The following is a 13,893-nucleotide window of genomic DNA, read 5'->3' as shown; positions in this document are numbered from 1 at the left end:
CCCCCCATGACCCCCCCTGGATACGCCCTTGCTCATCTTGACCTGTTAATGGAAAGTTTCGGGAAAAACTAATCCAGGACATTGTTGCTTAGCATTAGCATTACCACAAATGAAAAGTTTTACTGATGAGTTTCAACAACGTTTTTAGAATTTTTGAGTTCGAGGAACGAGAAACCCTTTCAAAAGCTGGTTCAGCTAGATTTCTGATCAACAGTTTTCCGTTTGTTCTTCAACAAAAAAAAAATCAATCAGACTGTGAACCAGAAGAATCCACTGCCCAGACCCTACACTAAAAAGTCCAAGACTCTGGACAGCCGCAATATATTTCCCGATAAACTCCAACTATCAACCCATTATTACTCCTACGGCAAAATACTGTTCCATTTGTCCAATTATTATCACAATCCATAACAAACAAATGCTCATCTTTCGATAACGGGCAAATGTGCTTTTATTGTGATATCGTCAGTATCCGGTTAACATTTGGTGCGCCTTAACCGTGTTTTTCTGGGAAAGTCCAGGTTTCCACATGGACGTACCCAGTACGTTCTTGGACACTGTTGTTTGAACAAATCGGTCAATGTGGGCAGTCGGTCCCAACAAGCATAAGCATTTTCTACTGWCGGTTTATCTATCTATCGGTGCTTCAGTTTAGTTGCCGGCAGCTCGACCAACAGTGAAAGACATTCTACGTGAGGTTCTCGTCCCAGTCGAAGACWTTGCGTTAGTTTTCTGGGTTCTTCGAGCGCATTGCGGGCGTCCAAATTTGTGGCCAATTTCTCAAGTGGTTCTTTTTTTTCTGTGAGCGAAAAATGAAAATTCTTTTTCGCTAGGGAATTAGTGACCTTTGTGGATTAAAGCAGGCAAAGGATTTAGACAAATCAAGCAAGGTATGTACATATAAGGTTTTCCCGTTCCCGTTAAGGGCCAGCACCGAGGGCTGGTTGAAGCCTACTTAAAGATTTACAGTGGATTGGTTTTAATTAAAATCGGGCTTAGCAAAACCTAATTAAAATGACGCAAATTTTTTTGGTAATCGGTTTTGAAATGGAATCAAGCCACAGAATCAATTGCCCTCATTTGAACGCAAACATGGTGAATGGATTTTTTGAACAAACTCTTTTTAAACTCAAGTTAGAAACGAATATCAGAAAATTAGCTTTCCACTAAATTTTATCCATATCTATCTATTGGAATTTTCAGAACACATGGGTAGATTTCCACCCTCTTACAAGAATCAACATTTTGAGAAATTCGACTGTTTGAAAAGTAGGTTTCCGGGCTTTGCAATAGAAGAACATCAGTAAACGTTTCGGATCGAAATACATTCGGTTAATGTGCATTTAATGAATCTATTAATATTAGTAAAAGTGCAAACGTTTATTGCAAATAATTTGGTAGACTGTTAACTTTCCTTCGCTTCTTGCAATTCACTAGCCGCGCAATCAATCACTTAGGATGCAAATAAAGTAACATTGAACAACATTTACATGTTAAATGTTCAAAAGTTGGTTAGATCTTGATCAATGAGGCCTTTTTTACAACTTTACTAGTTATGTTTTTTCATTGCTGTTTCATTCTTCTTAAGATTTATTTATTACTATTATTAAAATTAAGAAACTTGGACCTTGATACCCGATTAAATAGCCATTGAGATAACAACCCCCTATAAATGCCGCTACCCAGCAGACAGACTTCAGACTTAATTTTCATTTATAAGCAGATTGTTGCTGCTACTATATTATAAACACCCACTTTGTAAATTGTATTAATTAAAAATTGTTTTAAAAAGTTGATTTTAATACCAACTTATTTAATTTTAATTAAGACTGGAAAAAGCTGATGAAAATATTAGGAATATTCGTCCTAAGAAAAACAAGGTTCAAAAAATATTTAAGTAAAAAATTAATATGAAATTTACGTAACTGGTTACTTTTCGCAGAACAGAACCAATGCTTCAAAGAACAATTAGGGAAAGTTTCACTCAAATCCAGTCAGAATGCGATTTTTCACGGCGTGTCAAACGTGACTGAAAAATATAATCATTAGCACTTCCATGAGCGCAATTTGAAAACTTCTCATTCTCAAACCCAGCCAAGGAGCAACCTGAAATTTTTACACAGTAAAAATAATTTCTAGGGCCATATTTAAACAAAGTTTCCCTATAATCCACAACGAGTTTGATTTTTCACAGGCTCTCAAATATGAATCTCATTCGAAGCAAACATAAACTAGCTGGAAGCACATGTAAAAATTTTTCTTTCTTAAACAGATGTAAGTGAGTTTTTGAAATTTTAGCACCAAAAATATAACACATAAGAGAAAACTTAAACGGATTTGCATTAAAATCCGGGCTGAATATGATTTTTCAGAACCTCTCATACGCGCCAAAAACCTTTGGACAAAACACGTCTAAGGCTTATTTTGAAAAATTGTCATTTACAAACCAAACTAAGGAGCGACTCAAGATTTTAACGCAATAAAAATAATATTTAGCGCAATCCTCAAACACGGACTTTCCATGAAATCCAGTGCGACTCCAAATTTTYACAGGTTTTCACACATGACCATCCAGATTCCGTTGTTTTACTCYCAAACGTGCSTAAAACTTGAGACATTCCGCGGCTTAATTTGAAAAATTCGTATTTTCAACCCAAACCAACTAATMAACTGGAMTTTTCACACAATAAAAATACAATATTTGGGGCTTTTTCTGGACAAGGTTTCAGTGGAATCTAGTCCACGTCKGAGGYTTCCAACATAAGCCATCCAACATAAGCTTGAACGAAAGCAATTATAGACCCATTTRAAAAAATTATCATTTTCATACRAAACTAGGCCGGGCCTTAAAATTTTTGCCCCAAAACTCTAGYATCCAAAACCACAATTARAGAAAGTTTGRCTRAAATCTAGGCCGAWTTGGATTTTTCAKAACTTTTCAAACGKGAGACTAKCRACTTTTAAAAAATTCGCATTTGCAAACCACATTAGGTAGCGATCTAAAATTTTAACGCGATGCAAATAATATTTATGGCATTTCCTGCACAAAATGTTAGTGAAATCGAGTGTGTTTTCATTTTTCACACGTTTTCAAAAATAGGAGGGAACCGAAGCAATAATAGAGACTCCCTAGATGAGCACTCATTAAGAAAATCTCCTTTTCAAACGGAACTCATTGGAGTCATCAAGTAGCGAGTAGCGAKCAAATTTTTACGCAATAAAAACAGCATTTAGTCAAATACGCACACAAAGTTTCATTGGAATCGAATCTGCTTCTGAGTTTTCACAGGATTTCAAACGTGAGCAGAAACGGGCTCAATCTTAGACACCGGCTAACCCCTCAATAAAAAGTGTCTCGGTTCCAAATAGAATTAAGAGTCGAGTGCAAATTTTGCAACAAAACATACAACATTCAAAAGTAGACTGAGAAGCAATTTCACTCAAATCCGGCATAATTTGAATTTTTAGAGCCTCTCAAACGTGAATGGAAAGGTGTATCAAGCACTTTCAGGTGTTTATTCAAAAACATCCCGTAATCAAACTAGAGCAAGTAGCGCTCTGAAATTTTCCATRTAGTRAACGCGACATTTAGGGCGAATTTCAGGCAAGATTTCAGTAGAATGCACTCAGATTCTGATTTTTTATAGGCTTTTGATCGCGACTCTTTCTCAAAACATCTAGTGTTCAAACCAAAGCAATAGAAACCATAAGCTTTCAGCCCAGCTAAAGCATCAAACAAGGGAAGTTTTACTCGAATTCAGTGCAAATTTGCCCAAAATCACATCTCTGTGTAAAAAAACGAATACATTATGGTTTCAATAAAAAACTAATAAAAAATGTACTTCCCCCTTAATTCGCGGACATTAATTTCGCATTACTGCAATTATAAAAGATGATCTGCTTAATGATAGCCTGAAATTGCCCACTTTAAGGCTGGGAATTGTATTGTTTAATAACTATATGAATACAAGCGACAGTGAGTGCGAAAAAATCACTTATGGCCAGCAGACAATGATAGCAATCATAACAGGGCTATATTTAGGTTTCTTCCTTGTTACTCGACACTAAATCATTATTTACTTGGTGTTTGCGGTACGTTTGGCCAAGGATTATTGCTTTGGTTCATCCAAATATAGTAACTGCGGTTAATTCGATTTTTATTGCCAACTTGCTACTATTCCAATCGTCCCTCTGGCAGTAACTGAAGTTATTGAAAAAATATAAAATTAAGCCTCCGTAAATACGTACATCAACCAAAAGAGAGTTGAATGTAGGACACTGATAAATCTCGTCCACTTTCAGTGCGAATCGTACAAGAAGCCTCAATCGCTCTTGAAACACTGAGTTGTTTTGCCATAAAAAAGCAAACAGGTTGGCCGAAATACCCTGCATATTGTTCCGCAGGTTAATGATTTGGTTTCTGGGTTAATCTAAGCCTGAAGGCAAAATCTTCAGCTGTATGGGTGTAGCTGTGCAAAAATGAATTAAAACTTGCGCCTGATTGTGTAGGATGATGGTCGATTTTTTTTGCTTTAGTTGGCTGATAAATGGGTCAAAATTTTTCTCTTGTCTGTTTTTGTCATTTTTTTAGGTTTCATTTACTGTCCTTTTGGCCAAAGAATTGCTCAGATTGTTTATTATTCCTTTACTGGCAGTTTCATTTTTCACACCAGCAGAGCAGCATTTTATGTGAAACGCAGATATTGAACAAAAAAAGAGTTTTTCAGTCTTCAAGTTTCGCATATCTGCTAGTGTGCGTTCGGGTCTTCCAGGCTAAACGTGTTGCTGATTTGTGTTCAGTTTACAATGTGAATAGTGTAACTTTTTCGGATATTTTACTGTTTTATTTTGAAGACCAGGCAACTGACTAGCGATGGTAAGAAACACATTTCTGCCCTTTTCCATTAGACTTGAGTCCATTTTTGGATGCTTAACTGGGATTTTATTAATATTCCTACTAAATTTTCGGTAGAAATTCGATTGATTAAGACACATTCTTTTGAAAATGGCCAGCAATTGAGACATTGTGAAAAAACTAGTGAAACATTACAGACAAGAAAGAGTAAACCTTCCATTTTGACTAGTTGAAGATGGGAAACAATTTCAAAAGAAGTTGATGAAGCACTAAGAAAATGAAACGACAACCATTCGTTTTTTGTGAATACATTGCAGTTGGTGTATTTTTAAACAGGTGTATCTTTGGTACAATCTGGGTTAGAAAGAAACCGGATCTTTCATTCATACCCATTTAAAGTAGCAGCTTTTGGATGGATTATTTGCCTTGTCATCAATCCATCAACTGTTGTGGAATTATTTTTCTAAAATCAGCCAAAATCTCTACGTTAGTCCCTCAGAGTTCAGGTACTCCCATTAGGGTTCAGGGATTTGAAAAATGTGAAGCCAACAATAGAAACCTGACTAATAATCGTAAGGTAATCGAAGCAGGGCTGAAAGGATCGCAGGTACCTTTCGAAGAATTCCACCCTTAAAAAAATTCCTTTGGGCCGACTTTTCGAATTGAAGATCGAGGTCTGGCGCAAGAATAGTGACGAACATGCCATCCGGCTAGATTATCGGTTCTTACGCTCATTCTGCCTGAAATGTTGCAACTTTGGCCAAGTTGTAATTGGACGTGCAATTACGCCAATTTTACCAAACGATAAAGTTGACGTCTTCAAATACGCTTTCCTTTTTCTACAGGCTGTTATTTCATTGTCTTCGCCAATTTCCGTAATTGTTGTTTAGGTGGAAAACAGCGCCAGGGTAGAAGACAGTCAATTTAACCATCATTCTAATGGATAATGGCGATTATCGTTGCAGTCGAAGAAATTGTTGGGCGATTTAATAAGCGTGGCAGTTCATGACGTTGCACAACGCTTTCAGTACGAAATTGATTAAGAAGAAATTTCCGCAAAAATGCTTTAGATAATTCATTAGCAAGCCCGGATTAAAATACAAACATGGCATTTTTTGGGCCTTCCAGATGGAGGATTAGATTTTGAAAACAACATGGAAATTGCGCCCAATCACTAGCTTTTAAAGGGTTATCTTCTAACGAATAATTTGGCTTGATTGTTCCGATTAATTTATTTATGTTAACCCAATTATGAGGATCTTGGTCGGCATTTAAGAGGTCAACACATGTGACCTACTCCAGTGCGCATAATTAGATTTCGTGAAATCGACCCAATCAAATGATAAGTTCGCTTACCATATGCTTCAGTGGAATTGTGCGGAATGTTGAAGAGCTGAATCGGCAATTTTTCATGTAAATTTACTTGAACGAACACAAATATTTGGACTTTTCTTTGACGAATTTTGGAAAAAATTGCAAACCAGAATTCCGTATGGTCAAATCGAGGTAAACTTTCTTCACGTTAGAGTGGCAAGCAGGCCAGTTTGGATACAACTAAAAACTTGTTTAGATTCTTTTTTATACCTCGTGTTTCGAGGTATAATTGCGAAATCGACTCAAATATGCGGCTGGTTTTGTCGTCGTTTCTCGAGAACTATTTGAGGCGAAAAGAGAAGAAAGGAACACGAGTGAGGAGATATTAGCAGTCTTAAATGAAAACGCAAAAATTCAATATCATCAGGTGCAAGATTAGCTCAAAATTTCCTGTTTTACAGCACCATTTTGCTCATTTTTTCGGAATAGATCGAGTTGGAGCACTCATTTCTACAACAGTGCACCAGAGCACTAAATGGCGCTGCTCCGAGGTGGAAAATGATAGCAATTTCCACGCAAAAGCCAGCATTTGAAGAATTGTGTTTTATTGAAAAATTGTCTCAAATTTGTCGAGGTTTCTCAATAACGATTTGCGCCACAGAGCTCGTTTTCCTATCATTGCTTAGAGAATTTAAAGCCTGATTTAATGGGAGCTTGAGTCAAGGGCCATCATTTTTTAACCGAAAACTGTACATTTCAGCGAAAAAATCCAAAAGAGCTTCTTTCTTCCCAACAGAATGTAGAATTGGAATAAATTTTCTGTTTGCAGCAAAACTATTGGCATGCATTGTTTGTCTATCTGGAAAGGAGCAGATGTTAAAAAAAATTGCAGACAATCCAACAGTTTTCCTCTTATACAGTAGAAAGTGGGTATTTTAGAAAAAATCCCAAAAGAGCTTAAGAGTTTAAGTAAAAGAGGCTTCAGTTCTAATGTGTACAAATCGGCAGGGAATTTGGATATTTCAGTGAATTTTCGGGATTTAGCAAAACGTCATTTGGAAAATTGCGCTCTTAATTCCACGCATTTTGCTTTATAAATTCATATGTTGCAAAATATGGCTGATAAAAAACAGCTTCTGTTGTAACGTGGAAGGAACAACACTGAATTTGCAACTGAAAAATTTCCAAACTTTTGGCTAAAAATCTCATTTTTGTCTGTACGTGCTTTACGCGCAAAATTCACAAGTTGCTATGCAAACTACCTCAAATGAAGTTACTATTAGTTAGTATTATTAGTATTGTTAGTAACTATTCGATCGTATTTTGGATACAAGAACAATGAATTTGAAATTTGTATGAATTTTGCAAACGTCCATATAAAAAATGTATCTTCAATTGTGTGTGTTTGTATTTAAAAATTCCTACGTTGCAAAGTACTGCAGATGAACAGCCCAAACTTGGGATTTTGAAAAAATCCATGTTTTCTAGACGTTCAATGATTTTTGAGAAATTCACAAGCTCTCATCTAAAAACTAAACTTTCATTTGTGTACGCTTCTCTTAAAAAATTTCAATCTAAGGCAGAAAAACGCCCGAAAATTTTTAGTTAATATTGACTGAATTATGACGATTTTGCAAATTTTCAGTTGTTTGTGTTTGTCTTTAAAAACTCATGCGTTGCCAACTACTAATTTTGCGGCACCTTTTTGCTCATTTCTCATGAACAGGCTGAGCTGAAACGCTAATTTCTACACCAACGGATCGAGCACTAAGTGACGCTTTTAATATGTGAAGCATCGGGAAATGTTGGCAGTTTCCAAAAAAAACCAGTCTAAATTTTAAGATTCTTTGTTTAAAATATTTGCAAAATCTACCCAAACATGACCACCTTTTTACGGGCACACTCGAGAACTATTTGAGTTACAAAACTCGTTTTTCAAAAATACATTTTATGCATTCTATGGATGGAAAATCCTTTAGTGTCAAGAAGGAAGTAAATAAAGCGAAAAATGAATAAACAATTGACTCAAAAAGTGCTTTATTTGCATTCACAACCCATTCGCAAGCTGGACCAACTGGAAACTTAATAAATACATTAAATAATACAAGCAGATAAATTAACAATAATTGAGTAATCAGGAGAAGAAAGTCTCATTATGAATGGTGAGACATCAGTGAGATTAAACACTCTAATATGAAGAAGACTTTAGAGGAAATCACCAGAAGGAAAACGAAACATTATTAGGCTATTGCCGAAAGCAATTAGTAAATAATCAGGTTCCACTGATCCACTTTTCATTCACTGATCCACATTCTCCACTAATCTACTAAAAGGTAGACACTTACTGCTATTTCCAGCAATTAGAAGCCTTATATCATATGATTATCGGCTCTGTTAAGACAGGAATGCGTTACTTAATGTCTTCAGTGATTTTCAAATTGCTTTCAGCCCACGTTCTATTAATGGCAATTTTTCCTGGATTGCATAATAATATTTGCTAGAATAATCCTGCATAGTGTGCGATATTCTGTTGCATGCAGTCGTGACTGATTTCTCTTTGCCGATTGCACTAAATCCACTTTATGTGTTTTTCGGTTATATCGCCAAATTGGAGAACCGTGGCAAAATAGCTACCTCAAGCTGACATTGCTTGTTTCAATACGTTTCATTTAAATGGCTGACTATTTAAATCTGTTTCCAAATATTACGTAAAAACAGTTTTCAGCCAGTCAACTTGAATGTTATTTACAACTCTCAGCAAAAAAAAAAATTAAAGTACTTTCCTTTTAAATATTAACTCAGTCATGTTGGCAACGTAACAACGTTTAACCTTAATTCGGTTTCCCTAATCAAAAAGCAAAAAGTAAAACATACTAATAACGCGAAAAAACTAGCTTGGATTGCATAAAACGTGTATAAACTTTCAGGTCATTCTGAAATAAGAGAAGTAGTGAACCGTGGCTTGGAGCATTAATTGGTTAACTTTTCGTAAATTACGGTTGTTCATTAGGGTTTCTAATATTTCATTCGGTTTGGAAATATTTGCTTCCAATCGAGCCTGCTCGCAATGTGCAATATATGAATAATGCACAATGTTAACGAGGAATTTATCGAAAACTGGATTTTATCTAAATTGTTACTCCTAAATTGATTTATTTCCTACTCAGTCATTGGACTTAATTTTGATTTGTGAAGGCCAACGTTTCGCTTTATTGAACCAAAAGGTTGATGATTTTTTTGAATTATATGATATATTAAATTGTATTGAAGTAGAAAAGTGAGCTTTATTATCAATTAGTCTGTAAACTCGGGACTTTTTACCAACAATGGAAAACAAAAACAAACTATGCCTCCTGAAGGAGTGTTAAATCTAAATCCGGCCAAAACAGATTCGGGAAAGTAAAAAAACAAATATGTGCTACATCAAACACGAATCATTCAATCGCAGACAAAATCGATAGAAAACCAAATCTTATTAAAAGCAGATTTAGACACTGAACAGAAACATAACGAAAGGAGAAATGGCCAAAGGCAAGCAAGAAATTGTTTCAAATTGCTTCCTTTGATGAGTTTCGCTCATTACGACCGTGTTTGTTTTGCTCAGTTCTTCCAAACTCTTCCTCAAATTAGCATGGCTAATATTACGATATATCACCATTTATAATGAGACTTTCTCCTGTTAATTACCTGATTATTGTTAAATTAATTCTGCTTTGAACGAACCTGATTGGTTCCAATCGTATTCTAATTTTCCAAGTTCAATTCTTAGTCTCCAGTTGGTCCATCTTGCTTCATGCGCTTGAAATGCCAAGATGGAGTTATAATATTTTGTCTTAGAGTTAATTCTTTATTGTTTGGATTCTTTTTTCTTTCCGCTTCATTTAGTTGCTTGTGGGCGTTTACAGGATTGTCTGTTCCCTTCACGTTTGCTCCAATTTCATTTTAATCTAATTTTATTATCTGCTCAGAAATCCATTAATTTCTATTGTTTATTTTCTCTTTCGTTCTTTTTACTTTGGCCTGGAGATTGATGATTGATTTTCATTTAGAATCGATTGCAGCAAATATTTTTTCTTGTTAATTAGGGATTTTATTGTTTGGAACGCTAGTGAAATTATTTTGCTGTTAATCGCTTAAGAACATTCAATTTGGCTGAGAATTTTGAAATATTTCATGTTTATATGGCAGTTACTCTAGTAAAACGAGTTCAATTTTTAATTTTTTAACAGAAGAATTGGCAGTTTTTACAGATAAAGCGACAATTAAACAACTTTATTTAGGTGAAATATTAGGTGGAAATTTCGTGTTTTACGCCATCTTTTTGTCTATTTCTCATAAACAGATTGAGCTGCAGCGCACATTTTGTCACCACTAGATAGAGCACTAAATTGCGATCTTAATAAGCCAAACATCACCTGGAAAATGGGAGTTTTTCCAAAAAAGTATGTCGAAAAAGCGATTGTTTATGCGCGGTTTTTAAAACTCGCGAAATTTACTCAAATATGACGCTGCTTTTTTCTTCATAGTTCAAGAACCATTTGAGCTACAGAGCCCGTTTTCCTATAATTTTATAGATAATTCGTAAAGGTGAGTGAAGAAAAGTGGAAGTTAACACACAAGAAGCAAAATTTGAATATCACCCAATCAGGGGCCATATTAGGCCAACATTTCGTGCTCCATGCCACTTTTTTCCTAATTTCTCATGAGCAGATTGAGCTAGAGCGCTTATTTTCACACCAATGGATAGAGCACTAACAGACGATTGCAACAGGTGAATCGCCTGGAAAATATAGGCAGTTTTCACAAAAACTTGTATATTTTATGAAAAGCATAAATTGGCAGGGTTTTTTGAACTCGCTTCATTCAAACATGCCGCGGTATTTTTTGTGGTATCTCAAAAACCATTTGAGCTGCAGACCCTGTTTTCATACCATTTTAGAGAGAATTGGAATCAGATTCTGAATCAGAATTGCGTGCGCGGTGCAAAGCAGTTTAAACGCACAAAAATCAAAATTAGTAAGTTTCACACTATTTCCCAACCTTATCCTAGAATATCGCCATTCTCAAAAACTACAAATTTAAATTTTTCTTTAATCAAATCTCCAATCAATCTGTTATAGCACATGCATTCTGTACGCGAAAGCGCGATTCTAGGCGAACAAACTGATTAACTTTAATAGAGGAAACAATAGCAATTACGGTCCCATTAGCATATTGGCCGGATTAAGTTGGGCCAAAAGGAGACAAATTTATGATGAAAGTAAACGGAAGAGCTCAATGATTTAAGTGGATTAATGGACGGCGAATCTAAGGCGGAACCGCTAGTAGAATGCGAGTAAACCAGCGGACAATTGTGCGATAAAAATGTGATACAAACTACTTAAACCACTACTAAATGGAACAGTTTCCTTTATGCATGCTCAACGTGGAATTGCTTTTTCATTCATCACCATCACACGCGCTTTGTTACCTGGGTGGCTTTTGCTAATTAATCGCATTCAGCAATTAATGGTTTTACTTCTACTAAACATATTGTAATGCTGCAAATAGATTAATCTGTTGGAAAGCAAGGCCTTTGTTGTGTTCCGGGGCAAAGTCTTAGCCAGTACATTCTTGTACAGGGTGATATTTAGAAAACTATATTAAAAGAACTATGCGATAGTTTTGTGAGCATTTGGTCCATCCAAAACAGTTTCAAACTGCGCTAGAAAAATGATGTTCCTTGGGCAAAAAACAGCAAGGGCGTTTTTATTTTTTTATCTAGATACTCAGGCGTCTTAGAAAGCCAAGTGAAGAGATGGAAAAGATTTACTGCAAGTTGCGTAATCCCATAGGAAGAAGAAAATTGGAAAAAGTCAATCGCGCACTTTTTGCCACTTATAAATTTAAAAAATATCGCTCAAAAGTTTGTGAATTTATTTACGAAAAACCGTTCTTTTTCGTGTATTGCATATTGAAAAAGAAGCATTTCCAAACCTCTACTTACATGAACTCATTTTCTTAAAATCGCCTCTTGAAGTTTAGTACATATTTAAATATAATCCTGTCCAAAGAATTCGCTGAAATTTGGGTAAATCCACTGCGACCTTTCTAGGCTTAGTTCGATTTCTTTGCGCTTGATGCAACAACACGTCGAAATCATAAAAACATGATTTCCATCATCAACAACAATTCAATTAAAAAATCCATAACGCAAATTGAAATTGCAATAACCGTGGAAATTTGAATATCAACCAATTAAAATGAGGCGTGCTAATTGCTTATCTAACTTAGCATCTGGGCTTTAAGTAACAATATTCTATTTAGCAATGGCAATTATTTTATAATAACAAATGCTAGTCCATCGTCTGATCGATCAGCAACGGAAGCGAATACTCACTGAAGGCTTTAAGCTAATTAGTTGGTGAATTTCATATGCATTTTTTCAATTGGAACTGTTCTAAGTACAGTTAGGACTTTGGAAGTAATACGGGAAGATCAGGTAATAGTTAATCTGCACCTGAAGAACCATCCCTGACCGTTAAGACTATCATTTACACATTGTACGCTCTGAAAACCCGTTCAGCACGCTCTGTTTGTAATCTTGAAATTGATTCATACCGGTTTAATATCAGCACTTTTTTGTTTTTAACCTGTAGCTTCTTTATTTTAAGCCCAAACACTCCGTAAAGGATATTTGGGCTTAAATCTTCCAGACAGGTAAACCTTCACAACTTTTCGATTAAGAGGTATAGTCGTCCCAAGCTAGTTGGCAGTGACGTCATTATTGAAGACGCCGTGTTGAAATTTACTACWCATTTTCGATAYTGGCTGGAAAAATGTTTTTCCATGWTGGTCACAACAGGAAGATYGTGAATTCACTTTTAACCCCCGTAGTGGATGGGCAGAGGATGCGCACTAGTTGAATTTAAAAATTCACAACTCYATAACAAAGGAARTGAGCCACTTGATATTTGGCAAGTTTCCCAGTAAACTTCACTAATAACTCCAGAAAAGTTGCATTGGTATCCAACATCCGCAAGTATCTGAAATCTCCTTTTACTCAAACAGTGARCAATTCATAAGCACAACTCTACTTTAGAAATTCACAACTTCTAAASCAGCCAAGGTGGWGACTTCAAATTTCCAGAAAATGACTACTAAACTTCATTTTCAWCATCCCAAAAGTTTGYTTRGTATGCRACAAYAGGAAGAATTTGRGGGGCAAACGAGGAATTGTCCTCCTCCTGAACGAAAKAAGTTGTATACTGAAGCCTGACCCAGTTTCATTTCAATTCAACATCGCAAAGTGCTAAGATCGCCCTTAAAASGCCAAAGTAAGCAATTAGTTGCAARTKGAGTTGCAGAGGTGAGGATAAATTGGCAGAATGTAAACAATTAATTGGGGAAATAAATCACTTTCTTCAGTTTCGTTATTAATTTGCTTTAATTGTGCAGTTCTTGGTGTTAGTAGTGCGCGATAAAGTGTCTTTTTTTCGTGGCGGTCAAATTATGAAGAAAATAGACGAAAACAATGAGGAAGATCTAAGCGAAGGTGCTGGAAATATGAGCAAATTGAACCGTTGCTTGCTCCCACAAAGGCCGCCGCACAAAAACAAAAAAATTACGCACGCAATTAGAAATTGTATCAGTAAATTGAAACGATACGGTAAAAAAATTCACAGAAACTGCAAACACTTGCCAAGAAATCAACAAATCAATAATTTTAATATTTATGCAAATTC

At 35.6% G+C, this 13,893-nt stretch overlaps 1 protein-coding gene across 1 annotated transcript in view; it reads left to right on the top strand.

Annotated features, from left to right (window-relative positions):
• Positions 1-463: 463 nt before the first annotated feature.
• Positions 464-13,893, top strand: part of LOC109545560 (patched domain-containing protein 3) — a gene marked incomplete in the record, with an annotated part of 32,066 nt that continues 18,636 nt past the window's right edge. The window contains 1 exon segment of the mRNA XM_048666352.1: positions 464-890.

This window comes from Dendroctonus ponderosae, unplaced genomic scaffold (genome assembly GCF_020466585.1).
Source record: "Dendroctonus ponderosae isolate FM_Combo_2020 unplaced genomic scaffold, Dpon_F_20191213v2 Dpon_F_20191213_5, whole genome shotgun sequence".
Classification (NCBI taxonomy): Eukaryota; Metazoa; Arthropoda; class Insecta; order Coleoptera; family Curculionidae; genus Dendroctonus; species Dendroctonus ponderosae.
The sequence above is the reverse complement of the archived record's forward strand: the minus strand, read 5'-3'. Positions and strand labels throughout refer to the sequence as shown.